At 39.0% G+C, this 20,321-nt stretch overlaps 1 long non-coding RNA gene across 1 annotated transcript in view; it reads left to right on the top strand.

Moving 5' to 3' along the window:
- The first annotated feature begins 3,863 nt into the window (after nt 1-3,863).
- Nucleotides 3,864-20,321, top strand: part of LOC110218975 (uncharacterized) — a 38,839-nt gene continuing 22,381 nt past the window's right edge. The window contains exon 1 of the long non-coding RNA XR_002327463.2: nt 3,864-4,230. This is a non-coding gene — a long non-coding RNA (uncharacterized LOC110218975). The remainder of the gene's footprint in view (nt 4,231-20,321) is intronic.

A 20,321-nucleotide genomic window follows, 5' to 3' on the forward strand; every position in this document is an offset into this window, starting at 1 on the left:
CAGCTGGTCTTCTGGGGTCTGATCTTCTTCACAGCTCAACTCCTGATGGCCAGAACTGGCTTTCCTCTCTACCCATAACCCTAAAAATTATTTCCTCCAACTATTCTGGAAGAATGGGAACTATACCCAATTGGGAACTGTACCCAAAGGGCTATAAGACTGTGCATAACTTTTGACCCAGCAATACTACTGCTAGGTCTGTATCCCAAAGTGAGGGTCGTGTTTTTTTTTTTTGGTGAGGCAACTGGGGTTAAGTGATTTGCACAGTCACACAGCTAGTGAGTGTTATGTGCCTAAGTACAGATTTGAACTCAGGTCCTCCTAACTCCAGAGCCAGTGCTGTATGCACTGCGTCACCTAGCTGCCTCCCAAAAAGATTTCTTAAAGGGAAAAAGACTTGGATGTACAAAAATATAGCAGCTCTTTTTGTGGTGGCAAAGAATTGGAAATTGAGGGAATGCCCATTAATTGGGGAATGGTTTAACAAGTTGTTGTATATGATTATGATGGAATACTAATTTGCTATAAGAAATGGCAAACAAGATGCTTTCAGAAAAATCTGGAAAGAATTACATGAACTGGTGCAAAGTGAAGTAAGTAGAACCAGAAGAAATAGCAATATTGTATGATGATCAGCTGTGAATGATTTTGCTATTCTCAGCAATGCAATGATCTGAGATAATTCTAAAGGACTCATGATGAAAAATGCTATCCAACTCCAGAGAGAGAACTGATGAAATCTGAATGAAGGTTGAAGAATAGTTTCCTTTGCCTTTTTCATTTTTCTTGTTTGTTTTTTTAGTCTGTTTTCTTTTGCAACAGAGCTAATATAGAAATTTTTTTTTTTTTAAAAAAAGAACAAACCAAAACTCCTGTCTCCTGCTTCAGCCACCTCCTTAGCAAATATGTTTTACATTTTAAGGGACAGCCAGGGGCATGGCAGGTACTTGAAAGTCAATGGTGAACCTCCTTCTAATGCTGTTAGTTCTGATCCCTAGCTTCCTTTCAGCTTAAGAGCAAGCCTGCTACCTATTCTCCATCCTGCTCAGAATGCTTAAATCTATGCCCTACTGCTTGAGAATGACAGGAGCTAGTTTTTAAATCCCCAGCAGTCCTGTTGATCTCTGTCCTCTTCTGCCAGCTCCCCTGTGATACAACCCACTGGACCTCATAAGGTAAAACTGTCTGCAGGTAGATCCTAAGGTGCTCAGCTCTTTGTGCCAACACAGCGTGCCCATCTTGTGTCCCTAGATACTAGGCTGCTGACATCCCCTTACTTTCCTGGCTACCCAGAAGGGATTTCCTTTCCAGCATTTAACTATGATTTCTATGCATTTGATTCTCAAATCTACATGTCCATCCATTCCCATCTCCTCCCTACTCATCCTACAATGAGTCCATCCAGGAAATCAAGTGGAGATCTGAACCTGGAAGGGCCTAGACTGTCCCCCAATTCAACCTCTTCCTTGTCACTCTCCCATGATTTTAGTAATCACACTGATACCCCTTCCTCAGAGTCCTTTGAATTCCTTTACACCTATAACCTTCCTCTCTGCTCTGTCAGCCCCTACCAAGATGGGAGGCAGGGCCTTGAGCTTGTCCCCAACAGAAAAAAAATGTACAGCATCTCCCCTCTTCCTACCCCAGGATGTGTGGGAAAGAGTAAAGAGAAGGGGGAGGTAAGTGAAGTTGAGAGATGAAGATCAGAGAGGAGAAAAGTAATGAAGTAAAGGAAAAGGACCATCATGGACTGGCTAAAAATCTTAACACAGGATTTGTAGTGCTAAATAACAACAAAATACAAACATGCCCTGCCTGGTATACAATTGAAATGTGGAATGGGAAAAGAAAACTGACTCTTAAAGAACAAAAATTAAAATGTAAAGAATATATAAAAAATAAATCACAAATATATCCCATGATTGCACTTTCCAAGTAAATCCTTGTGCAATGCAACCTAGAAAATGTTGACTTTTCAAATTACAATGCTCATTTAATGCAACATAATTGAAATTAACTACTTGTAAAATACACCTGCTTTTTGTTTTTCATTAGAGTGTTAAAATTTCAGTTTCTGTAATTTTGGCATGAGAAACTATAATTAGAAATAGTTTTTAAAATAAAGTTTATTTTTGGTAAAAAAAAATAAACATGTTGGCCATTTAAACTTTTGTAATTAAAGAAAAACAAATATATATATATATATATGTATGTATGTATGTATGTGTATATTCTTATAACAAAGTAAAGTTATGCCCCAAATTCCCATCATATAACTTTATTGATTAAAAAAACTACATTTAAAATCATTAATTCAGGAAAGTTTTGATTTCACACAATGAGATGAGACTTCACTGTCATATTGTCAGTGCAGAAGTAAATGTTCCATCCCTCTAGAGTCAGAAATATTTGGAAAGGCTAAGTTTATAGAACAGGTTTAGCATAATTTTCAGAATGGTGTGTGTATTAAAGATGAAATATATATATATACACATATATGCTTTGTTGAGGGTAACCTTAAAATATAATGTAAAATATAATTACATTATAATATATATTATAATATATAATATATAATTGCATTATATTTCAAATATGTAATTAGTAGTTCTCTGGTTGACTGGAGGTTTTATTGGCTAATACCTGGTAGAATTCTGTACATCATTCTTGTTTTCTTTGGAAATTCACCAATTTTACCATAGACATTATCAGTAGATAGAAAGATTGACAAACAATAATGCAAAATAGATGGGTCCCAGTCTCCCTTTAGGAGCACAGGAGCACCCTTCAGATAGTTTGTATCAGCTTCTTCCCCCACCCCTACTTTTCTTTGACTTGGTCATAGCACCTCAGATCAACCACGCCATTCATTGAAACTGCTCTCCCTTCTGGGACTCTGAACTCTGGCAGTCTTCTTTCATTTCCTCTTTTCCTCTTCTTCACTCTTATTGTGACTTTCTCTGACTGTTCTTTTTAATCAATCAAAATCATTCACTTCTTTTTTTTATCCCCACCCAGGTAAGACCCTAGGGGCAGGTCTGTCCTTTCACAGAATTATGGAATCTTAGAGTGGAAAGGGAGCTCAGAAGCCATTGAATACAAACTGCATTGGGAACAAAATCACCAATACAACATAAGTTGTGACTTAAGTTCCGTTGGCCTTTGACTGAAAACCTCTAGGAAAGTGGAATCCATCACTCCTTGAGCTACCACTTCTGGATACGTCTAATTGTTAGGAAATGTTCCTTTCTATCAAATCCATATTTGCTTCTATGCAACTTCCACCCACCGCCCCAAGTTCTGCCTTTGGGGGTCAAGCCACAAAAAAAAAGATCCTTCCATCTTCTGCATGATAGCCCTTGAATCCTTGAAAAGGACTTTCTTTCCCCCACCACTCCTCTTCTCTTTTCCAGTGTAAATATTCCCAGTTTCTCCAATTAATCCTCATTGAATGATCTCAAGTCCTTTCACCATCTAAGTGGCCTTTCTAGGACCTCTCTAGCTTCCCAATGTCTTCTGACTTCAATAAGTCTTCTTAGGACTTCTCTAGCTTATCAATGTCTTCTGACATCAATAAGTCCTTCTAGGATCTCTCCAACTTTTCAATGTCTTCTAACCCCTCTTTTTCACCCTTGAATCCCTTGACCTCTTATTGTAATCTAACATCCCTCACTTTCAATATGGTGCCAGCCTACTTCCTCTTCTGATCATGCATGCCCTTGATGTCCAAGGACAATGACATGAAGGTATTGTTTGACAAAACTGTACTGTCTAAGGACTCTGGGAAAGAGATTCTATCACTGATATAGACAGATCTATTTATTCGTTCCATTGGGAGTAACGACTCTTGGGAGTTCCAGGTATGCAATCTCTGCTCCTTTAAGAACATCAGTGACATTGATGATGACCAGATGAAGGCCCTTTCAGAGTCTCAGAGCTTTTCAAATGCAGTATAAATTCTTCCTCATTATTCATCTTACCCATGATGCTGCCTACAGTAGTCTTAGAACACTGGGTTGTGGTATCCTTCTGTCTCCCTCCCTCTTCTAATCAGGTGCTGGGAGGGAAAAAAAGAAAAACAATTTTAATGAGGTAGTTTTGATCCTTTATTTTGACTTGTAAACATATTTTGGCTGAGTTGCTGTCACTAGAGAAGAGAGAAGTCACTCCAGATCTGTAAGTCTCTGCACCACAGCCCCTGAAGATCCCTGGAAAAGCAGATGAGTTTAGGTAAACCAGAAGAATTCTCCTGGGCACTCCTGGGCCAATGGGTTTAATTGGGTTGCAGCTGGTCGCACTCTTCCCCAGAGTGCTTTTCCGTTTCATTTCATAGACAATGGGGATTTACCAGCTAATTGGCTGTTTTTCCAATTGCCTTTCCTTGAGGCGTTTCCCTCTTTCCTCTGTTGTTACAAAGCACTGCTCTTAAAAGTGTTTGCTTTCCTAAAGACACTAAAGGTGAGTGGGGCCAGCTTTTTTTTTTAATCCTTTGGGTCTTTAAAGAAAGCAAATCGATTTGGGTAAATGGGTCCTGTTGTGTGTCTGAGCTATTTCAGTGAACGAGGAATCCAGTTGGACTGCAGCTGGTAACATGGATGATATAGTGTGGTGAGGCATTGGTCGAGTTTCATGTTTCAGAACCAGTCTGACCAGTTAACCCAGTTTCTTTTTGTTTGTAGCCACTGAGGGGAACAGAGGACACTTTGAGCTCAAGCAGGTGAATATTTTACCCAGGAATTGTTGAGAAGGGTTAGCCAGCTAGGATTTAGATTTCCCAGACTTTTGTGGCCAGTGTGGTCTTTTTCTGCTAAGTCCCAGAATGGCAAGAGGCCCACTGGCTCCACTAGTTTCCTAGCTCTGCTTTCATGCACGGGCTGCCAACTCTTGCTGAACTTGGCTAAGACTTGGCATGACAGTTGGCCAAGATCAACACAGCAGGTCAGTTTGTGTGTCTGGAGAGCGGCAGGTTGCATGATCGTAATGAGTCTGATGGTGGCCTGGATCTCCTCCTCTCCTCATGCTGGGTCAGAACCCTTCTACCTGCCAAGCTCACACAGAATTCTCTTCTTTACTTTCCAGTGGCAAATATTGTTGAATCTTCGATGTTTAGGATACCTCTTTTTTCATAGGGCTCTCTTCATCTCATAATAAGGAATTTTAAACCCCTCCTATGCCAGATCTAATTTGGGTTCCCAACACATCTGATTATTTTTTTGTTTTTTGTTTTTTAAACAAGTTCTTACCCAGGGAGATTAAATGACTCAAGGTCAGAAAGCAAGTTAATCTCAGAGGTAGAGTTCAAACCCAGGACTTCTGATTCTAAATCCAGGGTTCTTTCCACTGTACCATTAGGTCTACTGAAACAGCAAGTACATTCTGGCTTGCTCAAATATTATTTCTCCTGGGAACCTTGGAGAGGTTGTACAAACACACTGTAATCCAGCTCGGTGATAGGTTCATGTTAATAATAATGATTGCCTTGCCAGTACAAAGTATTTAACAATGCCTATTTTGCATTTTCATAATACTTTTCCCTTTTCAGATGCAGAAGTATTTTAAATCTTTTTATTTGGGGGAATGGGAGCAATTAAGTATATCACTTTGAGTCACCTCCTCCCTTTCCCCACCTCACCAGAGTGAGCTGACCAACTGGAAAAGTATATGAGGGGGAGTGGTATTCCCTGGAGGCCAGCTGGTCATGGGGAGGAGCAACTTCATGGCTGCCTCCAGGACCTCTTCTCTCCTCCCTCCCCTTTCCAGGCTGGAACAACTTTATTCCTCCCCTTAATTCCTCCTACAAGTCTAACTACGTGCATTAGAGCTATTAAAATGCATATGTCATTGGGCTGGATGCAAGAATCTTCTAGTAATGGGGTCCCAGAAATCATTATGGGGCATATAAAAATGTAATTAACTGGGAGAGGGACTTCCAGCTGGGATCAGGGTATCCTCAAATTGGTCAGTGCCCTAAAGAGCCCTCGGGTGGTTAAAGCCCTAATATATAATCTCATTTTGTCCTCATTAAAAACCTGCTCTCTCATCTGTAAAATGAGGGGGTTGGGCAAGTTCCCCCTCCAGGTCTAAATCCTTTTGATCCTAATGATACAAGTAAGACAAATACATTGTGTTCTCTCCCAGAGTGAGAGAGACAGTTTGTTGTGAGAGACTGAGAGTCTGAAAACTTGGGTTTGGGGTAGTCAAATCACTTAAGCTCTTATCTGTAAAATGGGGATTATATAGTATTGGTCTGAATGAAGGTTGTACATGTCCCCAAAATCTGCCTTCTTCAAAACCCATGTAGCCTGTAATTATACTCTTAAAAGGACAGCCAAAGAGATGAAAGGTAAAGGGGGCAGTGATGATAAAACTGAAATAAAACATTTTTATTTGAATTGAAAGAATTAAAAAGAACCCTTCCATATTGATCAGTAATGCTGATTTCCTTTTTGTATTTAAAAATCCTATTTTTATATGAAATGGCTCTTTGGGAGGGGACGGGATACTGGGGGAAATTATGGTGATGTAAAAAAAAAGACATCAAAAACTTAATTTAAAAAGAAATAATGAAGGTGATATCTCAGAGAAATCTGGGAATGCACACAAATTGATGGAGAATAAAGTGAGCAGAACCAGGAGATCAATTTCTATAATGCTGAAAAGATAAGCAACTCTGAAAGTGACCAACCACTATTCCAGAGAACTAATGATGAAACATGCTAGCCATATCCTGACATAAAGGCGATAGGTTCAAATTGAGATATAGTTTTCTGGACACAGACAATGGAGGAATTTGTTTTGCTTGACTACGTGTATTTATTGTAAGGGTTTTGTTTTTCTTTCTTTTTTAATGGAGGGTGATGTTGGTGGTGAAGAAGAGAAGTAGGATTTTTAATAATTGAAAAAATAAAATCGAAAATGAAAATGAAAATTTCCACAGTAAATGTTTTTACGTGGCAATTTGGTGAGTGAGCTACAGCTTAGCCTTTCTTCCCTACCCTGGGCTCACACCTGGTGGACTGGGTCTGATTTCAGAGACTGACCCAAAGAGTCATATTCTCCACCCAGACTTTAACCTGGAAAATCTCCCCCAAAGCTCATGTCTAGATTTCCGAAAATGTTTACAACAGCTCCTGTACAAGTACTCAAGGTAACAAATGCATATTGAGTACAGTACAATCTTTATTTCATACCACAGAAAAATGGAGAAAATGCAAAGTACTCATAGGTACCCAAAAGTAGATATAGGAAAAAAAAACGCTTTAAGTAATAGTTTCCCTCAGAAGGGAATTAGACTTGGGGTTTCCTATGGGGCAACTCTAACATTTGGGTGAAATTCTTCTTTCCCACAGCAATCGACACAGTTCCTCCCAGATCTACCTGTGTGTGATTTGGGCTTCTACTCAGAAGGAATTGTGCTTTGGGAATGCTAGATAGTCTTCTTGCCAATGAATCTGCACATTCTAAATAACTCACTATAATAGCAGAAGATTGGGGGAGAGACAAGGCCCGATTTCTTGCTTTCCCATGTTTTATGATTTATCTACTTTAATCTCCTCTAGCCATGAGGCCTTATGGGTGACCTTTTCTTTCTCCAAGAAGCAAGCTGCTCAGAAACTCCACTTCTGTCTCAAGAAAATCTAACCCTCAAATTCTCAAATTTGGAGTTACTCTTGACGGAACCCCCAAGCCTAGTATGGCCCCCAAATCTCCCTTATCTCTAGAAAGCTAGATTCAGAAACCATACCTCTTTGTATGAAGAAAGTTTTCTCAGAGGCAGGAGCTCAAGAAAACTCAATTAATCAACTATCAAAAATCAGTCAATTAATAATCATTTATCAAATGCCTACTGCAGAACAGCCAATCTGAAAGTTTCCTCTCTGTGAGTTCCCTATGCTAATAAAATCACGAGTCCAATAAAAACAACAACAAAAACCCATCAGCAACAGCAAAAAAAAAAAAGGTGCCTGATACTGTCCTAAGTGAAGTACCAGGGATACAAAGATTTAAAAAAAAAACAACAACCTGTCCCTGACATCAAGGGGTTCAAATTCTATTAGACAGTAGGTGACACAGCACACAGACTGATGGACTTGGAGTCAGGAAGACCTGAGTTCAAATCTAGCCTCAGACACTTACTAGTTGTGTGACCCTGGGCAAGTCACTTAACCTCAGTTTCCTCATCTGTAAAATGGAAAAAATAATAGCATCTACTTCCCGGCACTGTTGTGAGGCTCAAATAAGATAATCGTAAAGCACTTAGCATAGTGCCCGGCACATAACAAACACTATATAAATATTAGCTATTCTTACTTCCAAGGCTTGCTAGGTGATGCAATGGATAGAGTGCCGGGCCTTAGAATCAGGAAGACCCATCTTCCTGACTTCAAACCTGGCCTCAGACACTTACTATCTGTGTGACCCTGGGCAGGTCACTTCACCCTGTTTGCCTCAGTTTCCTCATCTGTAAAATGAGCTGGAGGAGGAAATGGCAAACCACTCCAGCATCTTTCTCAAGAAAACCCCAAAAGGAGTCACAAAGAGTCGGACAAGACTGAAAAAAACAAACGACTAAACAATAACTCATGTCATTACGGAATTGCTGTGATTCCTCTCCTCTCTCCTATTCCCTTTGTCTATTCAGTCACTGTGCCCTGTTAGTACTTTCTTTATGTGGTTACTGCAGTAACCTCCAGTTGAAAGGTACTTGGTTCTCCTCCCTCCAGTCCACCCTCACTATCTTTGCTTGAGAAATCTTGCTAATTCTTTGCTCAACGTTCACTTCTCCTTTAATCACTATTCACAGAGTTGTGAGAAAAACACCTTATAAATCCTAATAAATGTTGAAGTGAATTGAATAAAAGTATGATTTTTAATAATAACTCATTGATATTCAAAAGCCTTCAGTGATACCCCATCTTCTTTCACTGCTCATTAAATAAAGTTTAAACTCTTCATCCTACCACTCAGGTCCCTGTACAGCTGGTTCCAGTCTGGACACAGCACCTCAAACATGTGGCCTGCACTGCTCTCCATTGAGGCCCAAACCAGATTAAAGTGGAATTGGGAAATATTTAACAAAACAAATAAAAATACAACAAAACATAGATAATATTACAACTTAAAACTAAGTCAATCTGGGCCTATAGGGATCCTTATTTCTAGACTTTGACACCACTGCTCTAGGGCATTGGGCCTTGATTTGTTACAAGAAGAGGTGGGTTTGAATCCCAATTCTGCTATATGTGTACCTTTAGGCAAGTTCCTTAACATTTCCTGCATCTCAGCTTCTCACCTGAGAATAAGGGAATTAGCTAATTGTAGAAGGCAGGATGATATGTTTGGAGCTTGAAGGGACCTCAGAAGTCTAATTTTCTCATTATACAGATGAGGAAATTAGGCCCTGAAAAGATGAAGTGACCTGCCCTTCCAAAGTGACCTTGAGTTTTAAATGTCTGTGGTTCTGGGGACCATTGCCAGTTGTCCTGACCTGTGTCTTACCCTTGGATTCTTGATGACTCTGGAGGAGAGAGTGAGGCCGATGACTTTGCACAGTCCTGCCTCACTTAAATCCAATTCACCTGCAAGTTATGACATCCCCCTCCTGATGTCCTCTCAGAGAATGAAGTATCAATCAATTGGTGGTTCTATTGCACTTGGATTATTTCTCCCCTAATACACCTCAAGCCTCCCGAAAGCCCTGTGACATGTAAACAGACCTCTCAGATCAGGTTAGTTTGTGGGTCTGGGCAGCTTCCCTTACGGCACTCCACTAAGTAAGTAGTGTTAGTTTACAGATGAAAAAAAAAGAAAAGAAAATCAAGTTTCAAGGTGCTACTGATACTTAAGGATCCCCTAGACTAGTTCCAAATGAGTCATAGGGCTCTTCAGTTCCTTTTAATGTAATTTTAAGTCCTCTGGTTGAAGTCCATCTCTAAGAGGTAGTTAACACTCAGGGCTTCCAATTCCCCTAAGGCCTCATTCAAAAGAAAACATGCCTCGCTCAGATAGGGCTAAAAATAAAAATAGGATTTTGTCTTACCTTTTTCCCCACCCCACTAATGTGAAAGCTAAAATTTTTAGAAAGTAGTAAGTCCTATGGCCCCCACAATGGCATCCTTGCCTCGACTGGACTTTAATTAGATATTACAGTATTTGCCTAAATGGACAGGCAGGAGTTTAACTCCTGAACCGAGGTGCAATTAGTTGGGCATAAAACAACACTAAAGGGATACTAATTACATTCAGAAAGATGAATTGAGTTGAGCCAGAGGAGCAGAAAATTACCTTTGCTGAGAATCATCTTGGTTGTTTAGAAAGGGAGGGCTTGTTGAAAATGCCACAACCAAAGGATGATGGCTAAGAGAAAGCTCTCTACTTTTTGGAGGTGTGTTCAGAGGTCACGATGGCAGGAACTTTGCATTCGGATTCCATGGAGGATGCTAGACCAAGTGGTCTTCCTCTGCTTTGCTCAGCAGTGCATATGCTTAGCACCAGACCAGTGGGGCATTCGACATTTTAGGATAATGACTCCTCAAAGGAGGCTTTTTGAGTGGGATTTCTGCCCTGCCTAAGTGCAATTCATATGAATTCCTTATAATATGTAGGTAGGTGGGGTTTTTTTTGCTTGCTTGTGTTTTTGCCTAGATTTGTATTTTCATCAGTGAAGGGAACTCCCAGGTGAAGAAATTCCCTCTACTATTGCAGATCTGTAACTATCCTGTAACTTGTAGTCTTAGGAAATTGCTTGGGGCAGTAAAAGTAAAGTGACTTGTCCAGGATCATGTGGCCAGAGTTAATATTTTAACACAGGTCATCTAGTCTGTAAATGTGTATATGTATACATATGTGTGTGTGTGTGTGTGTGTGTGTGTGTAGGTAGGTATAGTCATTCCTTACACATTGCAGGGGTTAGGAATGTGGTGCCTCCAAGATCTGGAAAATCCCCATAAAAAATATTAGCCCTCCTTTAGTAACAGGGAAGTCTGATTTTTTTCTTTTTCCTTCATGGGGTGTTTTACAATAACTTATTGTAAAATTTGGTTAAGTATTTGGTCATAGTCTCTGTATAGCCTGCTGGCCTTCGCGTTTCATCTGTATCTTCTGCAAAAATCTCCCAAAATTCCCATTTAATTTCTTATGCTGACTCATGATATATCAAAACGTGTTGGGGAAAGTCATGATGTGGAAGAGATAACTGTAGATACATAGATAGATGAATGACAGAGTCCTCCTACTGGCTGCAGATTTGAAAGAGTTAATGACGAAGTAGGTGTACAATCCCTCATCTCCCACTTCTTTTCCAGCTTCAAACCTACATATATCCTAGATAGAGACTATGCCAAGTTAGATACTATAGGGAGTAGCTTCAAACCATGCAAAGAAGACCAAAAAGAAACTTGTAGTTGAGAAGAGAGGAAAATGGATTGGCCCCAGACAGCCTTTGGCATTTGGAGGAAAGCTACTAAAACATTTCTGAAGATTCAGTTTGACAATTGGATATAAAGCAGGAGTTGCAAGGACTTTCTAACCTATAGTCATATGAATACTTGGGACAGAGACCCTTCCCTTGGTGATAAGGCAGTAGAGATTTAAAAATGGACCCAATGCCTATGGATACTATTTAGCTGACTGACTGCTCTATGTTCAAAAAAGACTTTGGCCTGGAGACAAAGAATCCCCTTTTCAAAAAGGAAAAGCTTATTGTAGCCCAAATTCTGTGAACTGATTGTCCCATGGGGAGGAAAGAAACTAAGGTCTTTTCCATAGGCTGGTCTTGTGTCATAGCATCTGTGTATACCTATGTACTAGTTATGTGAGGAGCCTGTCTTTCTAAAGGAGGTGAAGCTTATTACATTAAAAGAGAAATGGTAGGATTCACTCCTCTTCTTCTCATGGTGAAGAAGTAGCACTGAACTGAAAACTGAAGCCAGAAGCAAGATGTAGAGAGCTCTACAAGCAGAACCATGCCTGGTACCAGTGGAAGCATCATAAAGGAAGAACAGCTTTGAAGGACTTTATAACTCTGATGAATGCAACGATAAACCATGAGTCCGAAAGACTCAAGATGAAACATGGCACTCAGAGGTGATGAACTTAAAATTCAGAAAGAGATATGCATTTTCCAACATGGCTAATGTGGGAATTTGTTTTGTTGGACTATGCAGTTACATCATTATGGTTTTCTCCTTTCTCTTTTTAAAATTTGCTCAACAAAGATGGGAGAAGGTAATAAGAGAGACAGGTTATTTAAAAAAAAAACATTCCCCCAAAAAGGTTTGCATCCACTTGATTGAAGACTACACTGGTCAACCCCCCCTTATACATTATATAATATTAGTATTGTTATTATTTTGGGAATAATGGGAAATTAGACTAGAAAGAATGTATTTTTTTGGAGTTTTCCAAAGTCTAATCAAAAGGGCTTTAAAGCAAAGAAGGGAAGAAAGTGGGAGAAAACTCGCCTACATATATCCTAGATAGAGACTATGCCAAGTTAGATACTATAGGGAGTAGCTTCAATGTAGGGAAAAGAATAATAGTAAATATATACAAACTTCACTGGATATAAATTTAAGAAAGGAGCTAGTGACAAAAGCCATGTCCTCAAATGTCTATGTCTATGTGGATACAGGACTGTATCGCATAACAAGGTGAATTGAAATCCTAATTCAAGGAGACAAACTGGAACTCATAGATGAGGTATGACCCATGACTTATGATTCTGGAAGGAAATGCTTTATGTACATATTAGAACCATTTCTCTATTGACTTGAATTTTGGAGTTGAAGATAATGAAGATGGTGGATCTTGCAGTCAATATGTGTCTACAATAAAGAATAGGCTGCGAGAAACTTATTATCCTGCCATTGCCTTGGCTCAGAAAAACACCAGTAGAATCAAAGATGTACAATGCCCAAGTTCAGTGTCTAGATCTTCAGAGAGGTGATAGGGTCATTAGTTGAATCATGATTTCAAGCCCACAAAAAGCCAAACTGCTACAACTGTTCTCTACCACTTTGTAGAGAGAATGGGAAACTTACTAGCTTACAAAATAATCCTTGAGAATGGCCAGGGCCCTAAAATACAATGTACTGTTATCATCTGTGTTAACTGGCTTCCTGATAAGCCATCAGACAATAATAATGGACAGTTGCCTAAAAATATTTGAAGAAAAAGAGCCAATCTGCCTGTTATAGAAAGACTGACAGAGGTGTAACTCAGAAATTTATGATGTTTTTGATGAGGATGAAATTATCCCCCAAAAGATCAGAGGATTAAATTGAGATTATTTCAGTCATAGGGGCATACAATTCTGATGAGAGAGGATTTAACCTGGAGGCAATCCTAATGTTCTAGTTATAAGGAGAGAATAGAGTGCACCCATATGAAACTGTGTGATAGCCGACTAACCAATTTACAAGCTCAGTTACCATTACATAATGCTAATAACCATCTAGAAATTTAGAAAATCAGGATAAGAGTATAATACCTATTAAGTCAATGAATAGGCTTACACATAATGTACCAATATGATTGACCATGAAGCGATAATTTATACAGCTAATTGCCATTCCTTAATGGTGTAGGTGTAATATGTGCTTGTATACAACTACATTTTGTTCTGGTGTATGCCATTCATTATTATTATGAAATGTTTTTCACTATAAAATTATATCTATGCTTTCATGTATTCGTATTGTTCACATATATAATTTGATAATGCATGTCACCGGTGTATTTGCCATATACAGGAATGTTATATATGAGTTATGCTTTAGTTGTTTATGTGCTATATAATTTTTGTATACATATATATTGATTGTTTTGAATGAAGAAATTACATTTTATATTGAACTAGTGTAACATATATTATGTAAGGTATTTGAAATTATTGGTTATATGCTGTTTGCATACAACTTGAAATTCTTATTTCTAATTTGCAGAGACTGCAAATGTTCAATGGGGTTGGAGTGGGAGGGAGAAGTAAGATAAGTCCCTTTCTTATTCAGACATTTTATTTATTGAAAGGGGTAGGAAAATGACATTTGTGTGAGACCTGACTAAAGCAGCTTCTCAGCACTTGGACAGAGACACAGCAAGTTCTGGAGATCTGAGACAAAGCAACATCTCAAATATACTGAGTACCTTAGGGGAAAAAAAACAGTTTCTCAGGGGGAAAAGCATACTTATTGTAGGCAAATAGAGCCAAAGTACCTTATTTCCCAGTAACTAATTTACATATGATTATTGTAAGGATTTTGAGCTCTTTTGTGGTGGCAAATAATTGGATATGGTGGGGATGCTCATCATTTGGGGCATGTCCAGACAAATTGTGATATATGATTGTGATGGAATACTATTGTGCTATATGAAATGATGAGCAGGATGCTTTCAGAAAAATCTAGGAATATTTACATGAACTGATACAAAGTGAAATGAGCAGAACCAACAGAACATTGTACCCAGTAACAGCAATATTGTTCAAGGGTCAACTGTGAATGATTTGGCTATTCTAAGCAATACAAAGATCCAACACAGTTCTGAAAGACTTATGATAAAAAAAAAAATGCTGTCCACCTCCAGAGAAAGAACTAATGGAGTCTGAATGCAGATTGTAGCATACTTTTACTTTCTTTATTATTCTTGGGTTTTGGGGTCTATATCTTCTTTTGCAACATGGTATTATGGAATCTTTTACATGACTGCAAAAAAAAAAGCCACCTGTAATAGGTGTCTCTACTTTCTCTCCTTTTACTTTCTTCTTAACTCCTTACAATCTAGCTTCCAACCTCATCATTTCAACAAAACTTCTCTCTTTGAAGTTAATGATTGGACTTCCTGGAGCCAAAATGATGGAGTAAGCAGTAAATTGCTGTAACTCTCCCATATTCACCTCCAAACCACCACAAAAATGCACCCCAAAACAAATATTGGAACAACAGAACCAGCAAAAAGAGAGGGTGAAACAATCTTTAAGCCCAAGAAACGTGGAAGATCAGCAAGAAAGGTTTGTCTCACTTGGGTAAGAGAGAAGCAAAGTCAAGGACAGGAAGTATCCCAGCAAGCCCCTCCTCAGCAAACCAGTGGGACATCCTGAGCCTTCATGATGGAGCAGGCAGATACCACCACCAGGACTCACCATGTGCCTCAGCCTAGCCAGGGAAACTGGTAGACTCCAGCTGCAGGAACTACCACATGCTTCAGTGTAACCCTGAGCAAACAGGCATCCTCCAGTGGCCAGACCTCCATGTACTTCAGCACAGCCCTGGGCAAACAGTCAGATGCCAACACTATGGGTGCCTAAGCAAACAGGCAGCCACCAAACACAGTCCTGGGGAAACAGACAGCTTCCAGAGGCCAGACTGCCAAGTGCTTCAGTGTAGCCCCAGGAAAAGCAGAAACACCCCACCAGCACACACCACCAGACACTACCACTAGGATCTCAATTCAGCACCAGGTAAGCTGCCAGACCCCTACAGCCTCCAGCAGTGCCAACTACCTCCCACCCCACCCTCTCAGTGCAGCACCAGACATGAGGGCCCCATGTAGGCCACAGGGCAATATCAGTGCAGCACCGAGTAAACAGCTAGGACCTGCAGCCACTGGCACAAGAAGCCTGAGACAGTGCCCCTTCCACCCTGGGAGCAGAGCTCAAATTTAAAAGAAAGGGAAATGGCAAAATAATAATAATAATAATAATAATAAGCAAAAAGCAGCAACAACAAAAAAGAATCTGACCATTGAAAGTTATTATGGTGACAGGGAAGACCAAGACATAAACATGGAAGAGGACAACAGTGTCAAAACACCTATGGGCAAAATCTCAAAGTAAAATGGGAAGGGATCTCAAGTACAAAAAGAACTCATGGAAGAGCTCAAAAAAGAGCTTAAAATCATATATAAGAGAGGGAGAAGAAAAATTGAAAAAAGAAATGAGATAGATGCAAGAGAATTATGGAAAAAAGAGTCAACAGCTTGTAAAAAGAAAGCAACTGCTTAAAAAGTAAAATTAGCCAAATGAAAAAGGAGATACAAAAATCCATTGAAGAAAATAACTCCCTAAAAAGTACAATTGGCCAAATGTAAAAGGAAGTACAAAAGCTAACTGGAGAAAACAACTCCTTAAAAGTTAGAATTGGGCAAGTGGAAGCTAATGATTCTATAAGGCATCAAGAATCAATCATATAGGGCAGCTAAGTGGTGCAGTGGATACAGCTCCAGCCTTGGAGTCAGGAGGACCTGAGTTCAAATCTGGCCTCAGACACTTTACACTTACCAGCTGTGTGGCCATGGGCAAGTCACTTAACCCCATTTGCCTCACCAAAAACCAAAGAGCAAAAAAAAATCCATCAACAAATTGAAAAGAATGAAAAAAATGGAAGAAATATAAAATATCTCATTGGAAAAACAAATGACCTAAAAAATAGATCCAAGAGAGACAATGTCAGAATAATTGGACTACCTGAAGGTCATAATCAAAAGGAGGATCTGGACAGCATCTTTCAAGAAATTATCAAGGAAAACTGCCCTGATATCCTGGAACCAGAGGGCAAAATAGGCATTGAAAGAATCTACTGATCACTTCAGGAAACAGATTCCAAAATAAAAACTCCAAGGAACATTATAGTCAAATTACAGAGCTATCAAATCAAGGAAAAAATACTGCAAGTGGCCAGAAAGCAACAATTCAAATAGTGGAGAGCCACAATCAGGATTACACAGGACTTAGTAGCTGCAACATTAAAGGATTGGAGGTCATGGAACATGATAACTTTGAAGGCAAAGGAGCTAGGACTACAATCAAGAATCACCTACCCAGAAAAATTAAGCATAATACTCCAAGGAAAAAATTGGTCATTCAATGAAATAAAAGGATTTCAAGCTCTCATAAGAAGACCAGAATTGAACAAAAAATTTAATCTCTAATATCAAGACCCAAGAGAAGCCTAAAAGGGGAAAAAGGGAAAAGAAAACATATGGGATTCAATGCAGCTGGATTGTTTACATCCCTACATGGGAAGATGATACTTGTAATTCTTTAAAATTTACCAGTAATAGTACAGCTAGAAGGAATATACTAGACAGAGGGTACAAGTATAAAATGAATTTAAGGGAATGACATATAAAAATAATTAAGGGATGAGAAAGAGGAATACACTGGGTACATAAGGAAGGGAAAGGTAGAATGGGTAAATTATTTCAATCAGTTGAATTTAGAAATCTATCTTACCAGACGGTAGAGTAGGAAGGGAAAAGATTGAATAAAGGCGGGGGGGTGGGGAGAAGAGGGGAAATGACAGAAAACAGGACAGACTGGGAGGGTAGACAGAGGCAAAATTGAAAAAGGAAAAAGTGAAAGTGGAGAAAGGACAAACAGGAGGAAAAATAGGATGGAAGCAAATAAACAGTCAGCAATCATAACTGTGAATGTGAATGGGATGAAATTTCCCACAAAAAGAAATGGATAGCAGAGTGGATCAAAAACCAGAATCCTACAATATGTTGTTTAAAAGAAACACAGTGAGACACACACAGAGTAAAGGTAAGGGGCTGGAGCAGAATCTATTATGCTTCAGCTGAAGTTAAAAAAAAAAAAGCAGGGATAGTAATCCTGATCTTAGACAAAGCTTTAAAAAGATAGAAAAGGAAACCACATCTTGCTAAAAGGTAGAATAGACAATGAGGTAATATCAATTCTAAACACATATGCACTAAGTGGTATAGCATCCAAATTCTTAAAGGAGAAGTGAAGTGAGTTACAGGTTCATGACCAAATAAGAGATAGAAAGCATTATGAAATGTAAAATAGATAAGTTTGATTATATTAAATCAAAAAGGTTTTGCACAAACAGAACCAATGCAACCAAGATTAGAAGGAAAGCAGAAAGCTGAGGAACAATCTTTATAGCAAGTGCCTCTGATAAAAGCCTCATTTCTCAAATATATAGAGAACTGAGTCAAATTCATAAAAATATAAGCCATTGTCTAACTGAATGGTCAAAGGATATGAACAGGCAGTTTTCAGATGAAGAAATCAAAGCTATAGGCATATGAAGAAGTGCTATAAATCACTTTTGATTACAGAAATGCAAATTTTAAAAACTCTGAGGTACTACCTCACACCTATCAGATTGGCTAATATGACAAAAAAAGGAAAATGATAAATGTTGGTGAGGATGTGGGAAAATTGCGACACCCATGCACTGTTGTTGGAGTTGTGAACTGATGCAACCATTCTGGAGAGCAATTTGGAGCTATGCCCAAAGGGCTACCAAACTATTCATACCCTTTGATCCAGCAATACCACTACTAGGCCTGCATTCCAAAGAAATCATAAAAAAAGGGAAAGGACCTAAATGTGCAAAGATATTTATAGCAGCCCGTTTTGTGGTGGCAAAATACTGGAAATTGAGGGGATGCCCATCAATTGGGGAATGACTGAATAAGCTGTGGTATATGAATGTAATGGAATACTATTGTGCTGTAAGAAATGAACAGGCAAATTTCAGAAAAACCTGGAAAAGCTTGTATGAACTGATGCAAAGTGAAATGAACAGAACCAGGAAAACATTGTACACAGTATCAGCAACATTGTGCGGTGATCAACTATGAATGACAGCTTCTCTCAGCAACACAATGATCCAAGACAAGTACAAAGGACTCACAAAGAAAAATGTTATCCACATTCAGATAAAGAACAGATGGACTCTGAATGCAAATCAAACATACTTTTTTCACTTGATTTATTCTTTTTTGTGTTTTCTTTTCTTTTGATCTGTTTCTTCTTTCACAACTGTGACTAATATGGAAATATGTTTTATATGACAGCACATGCATAACCTATATCAAAATGCCTATCATTTTAGGAAGAGGGGTGGGGAAGGAGAGAGAAAAGTTTGGAACTCAAAATCTTGTAAAAATGAATGCTAAAAATTGTCTTGACATGTAATTGGGAAATAAAAATAAAGTACTATTTAAAAGGGGGAAAAAGTTAATGATTTCTTAACTTCCAGCTTCAGTTCCCTTTTCTCAATCCCTGTTCTTTTTTACCTCTTTGCAGCCTTTGGCATCATTGACCACTCTCTTCTCCTTGATACTTTCTTCTCTATATATGTTCAGGATATCACAGTCTTTGGGTTCTCCTACCTATCTGACCACTCCTTCTCAGTCTCCTGTGTTGGATCCTCATAAGAATCATGGCCTCTAACCTTAGGCATCCTTCGGGGCTCTATCCTGGGCCCTATTCTCTTCTTTCTCTATTCTGCATCACTTGGTAATCTCATTGGCTCTGATGGATTTAATTATCAATCCTATGCTCATGATTCTCAAATCTACCTATCCTGTCCTAACCTCTCTGCTGACTTGCAGTCTCACATCTCCAACTGACTTTCAGGCATTTCAGACTACATGTGCAGTAGACATTTTAAATTCAATTTATCCAAAACTGAACTCATCCTCTTTCTTCCTAAACTCTGCTGTCACCCTCTAAATTTCCATATTACTGTGGAGGGTATCACCAACCTCCCAGTTCCCCAGGCTCACCACCTAGCTGTCATCCTTGACTTCTTACTCTCACCCCTCATATCCAATCAGTTGCTAGGACTTGTCGATTCCCTCTTTGAAATATCTCTCAAATATATCCCCTTCTTTCCTCTGATACTACTGCCACCTTGATACACGTCCTCATCACCTCCCATTTGCACTATTTCCATAGCCTGCTGGGTAGATAAAGAGCTAGAAGGGACATTAGACCTCATCTAGCCCAATATTTCCAGATAAGGAAACTGAGGCCCAGAGAGATTGTGATTTTCTTGGTTCAAATAGGTAGAACTAAAATTTGAACTAGGTCCTCTAACTCCAAATCCATTATTCTTCCAACTGCCTACCTCTATTCCAAAGGTAACAGTGGTTTTGGATACAGGAAAGCCTGTGTTTCAGCCCATAAAAAGTGTACAAGAAACATAGGATTAATATTTTCTTGACTCAACTTAGTGGTAATTTCATCCTTCTATAAGATGCAGAGATGAGAAACATAGCATTGTATACTCATGAGAAGAAATCTGGTATTTAATAAATTGTGTGTTTTATTTAAAAGGAAATCAATTCTATTGAAATAGAAACTTTTACCCCTTCAAATTCATGTTTCTCTTGAAGCCCCTGGGTAAGAGTGGGGTGGGGGTCTTTGGACCCCACCTCTACAACTCCTGATCTAGACTGCAAAAGGAAATCGAAAAGGATTTTGCACTTAACACAGTGCCTGGCACGTAGTAGGCACTAAATGTTTATGGAATAATTGATTTAGGGAAACAGAACAATGGCTT

Source organism: Phascolarctos cinereus, unplaced genomic scaffold (genome assembly GCF_003287225.1).
Source record: "Phascolarctos cinereus isolate Bilbo 61053 unplaced genomic scaffold, phaCin_HiC Scaffold_5;HRSCAF=322, whole genome shotgun sequence".
In the NCBI taxonomy this organism is placed as follows: domain Eukaryota; kingdom Metazoa; phylum Chordata; class Mammalia; order Diprotodontia; family Phascolarctidae; genus Phascolarctos; species Phascolarctos cinereus.